This window comes from Chrysochloris asiatica, unplaced genomic scaffold, assembly GCF_000296735.1.
Source record: "Chrysochloris asiatica unplaced genomic scaffold, ChrAsi1.0 scaffold00389, whole genome shotgun sequence".
Lineage (NCBI taxonomy): Eukaryota > Metazoa > Chordata > Mammalia > Afrosoricida > Chrysochloridae > Chrysochloris > Chrysochloris asiatica.
In genome coordinates this window covers 1615814-1618329 of record NW_006408907.1, presented here as the reverse complement: position 1 = coordinate 1618329, position 2516 = coordinate 1615814, and the positions used below count along the sequence as shown (strand labels likewise).

Here is a 2516-nt window from a genome sequence, read left to right as displayed (position 1 = left end):
TCCGTGTCACTATTTATATTGTTGTAAAAAAAAAAAAAAAAGTATTTGCAACGAATGAGTCATCTGTCTTACAAAATTCTGTAATGCGACCTCCAGCATCATTTCTGTCACATTTTTATAGATGTGTTAAATTTCATAATTGAATGTTAAAAGAATAAATCCTGTTTAGATTAACACTGTAGGATAACATGAGCTTTCTTAATCCTAAAAGAGATCCACATAGAATAAACATTGGAGTTCAGAAAAGGAAACAATAAAAGTCTAGCAATAAATAAGAAGATAAAGGTTAACTTAAATGGAATTATTGAATGGAGAAATCTTTAAAAACATATCAATAAAGATGTCTAGTGAAAGAAAAGGTATTTAAAAATTAGAAAGCATGAATATGAAAATACAAGATTTTATGTATATGTGGATAAGTAGGAAGTCCCCTAAGTTGTTGTTAGGAATATAAAATAATTCAGTGATTCTGAAGGTAAATATAACACATCTCAGAACTTACCTATTTTGTTAATTCAATAAGGAAAGCATACTAAAAAATAATAGTATAAGGTTGTTTGCTACAATATTTTAAATCCTTTCTGCAAAAATGTACTGAGCACAAGAAAGCGATATGCAAAAGAATGAAACAAGACCTTTACCTTATGCTGTATACAAACACCAACTCAGCATGAATTAAAGACTTAAATGTGAATCCCAGAATTAAAAAGACCATCAATGAAAAAATAGGGACAAATTTGAGGGATCTAATTAATACAGAACACACACAGACTACCTAACATTGTGAAAATTGCACAAGCAAAAGAAGACAAAAGTGATGATTGGGACATAATAAAAATTAAGAACTTAGGTGCATCAAAAGACTTCACCAAAAGAGTAAAAAGGGAACCCACAGAATGGGAAAAAATCTTTTGCAATGACACATCAGACAAGGGGCTAATTTCTAAAATATATAGTTAATTACAACACCCCCTACAAGAAAAGGACAAATAATCCAATTAAAAAATGGACACAGGCTCTTTTTCGTGAAGCCGAGGAGGCTGTCGGCTGCTTCACCATGAAGCTGAACATCTCCTTCCCAGTCACTGGCTGCTAAAAGCTCATTGAAGTGGACGATGAACGCAAGCTTCGTACCTTTTATGAGAAACAAATGGCCACACAAGTTGCTGCTGACTCGCTGGGTAACGAACGAGTGGAAGAGCTATGTTGTCTGCATCAGTGATGGGAATGACAAGCAGGGTTTTCCCATGAAGCAGGGCGTCTTGACCCATGGCCGTGTCCGCCTGCTTCAGAGTAAAGGACATTCCTGTTATAGACCAAGGAGAACTGGAGAAAGAAAGCACAAATCTGTCCCGGGTTGCATTGTGGATGCCAACTTGAGTGTTCTCAACTTGGTCATTATTTAAAAAAAGGAGAGAAAGATATCCCAGGACTGACAGAAACAACTGTGCCTCGTCGCCTGGGGCCCAAGAGAGCTAGCAGAATCCGCAAACTTTTCAGTCTCTCTAAAGAAGGAGCTCTGGTAGCATAGTGGTTACAAATCGGGCTGCGAACCTTAAGGTCAGTGGTTCAAAACTACCAGCCGCTCCGCGGGAGAAAGATGAGGCTTTCTACTCCCGTAAAGATTTACACCCTTGGAAACCCTGTACAGGGTCGCTATGGGTCGGAACCGACTCGATGGCACTTAACAACAACAACAACAAAAGAAGATGATGTCCGCCAGTATGTTGTGAGAAAGCCACTGAACAAAGAAGGCATGAAACCCAGGACCAAAGTGCCCAAGATTCAGTGTCTTGTTACTCCACATGTCCTGCAACACAAATGTCTGCATATTGCTGTGAAGAAACAATGCACTAAGAAAACTAAGGAGGAGGCTGCAGAATATGCCAAGCTTTGGGCCAAGAGGATGAAGGAAGCCAAAGAAAAATGTCAAGGAACAGACTGCCAAGAGACGGTGGCTGTCCTCACTGAGAATCCAGTCAAAAATAAGACATTTCTATGTGTGACAAATAAATACGCTCGTATTAAAAAAAAAAAAAAATGGGCACAGGGCATGAACAGACACTTCACCAAAAAAGACATTTGAGCAGCCAACAAACATATGAAGAAATGTTCACAATCACTAGCCATTCGAGAGATGCAAATGGAAATAACAAAGCAATAACAGCAAAGTTCAAAAAAGAAGAGGACAATAAATGCTGGCAAGGATGTGGCGAGACTGGCATGCTCCTACATCGCTGGTGGGATTGCAAAATAGTCCAACCTCTCTGGAAATCAGTATGGCACTTCCTCAGAAAGTTTAAAATAGAAATACCTTATGACCCAGCAATCCCTCTACTTGGTATTTATCCACAAAAAATATGAGCCATAACATGAGTAGATAGATATATGCACACCAATGTGCATAGCAGCACTATTTACAAAGCAAAAGCATGGAGACAGCCTAAGTGCCCATCAGTGGAAGAATGGATAAACAAACTTTGGTACATATACACGATGGAATATTATGCTACCTT

The 2516-nt window shown here is 38.4% G+C and overlaps 1 pseudogene; it reads left to right on the top strand.

Annotated features, from left to right (window-relative positions):
- Window positions 1-1057: 1057 nt before the first annotated feature.
- LOC102811494 lies at window positions 1058-2006 on the top strand (annotated as a pseudogene).
- The last annotated feature ends 510 nt before the right edge of the window (window positions 2007-2516 follow it).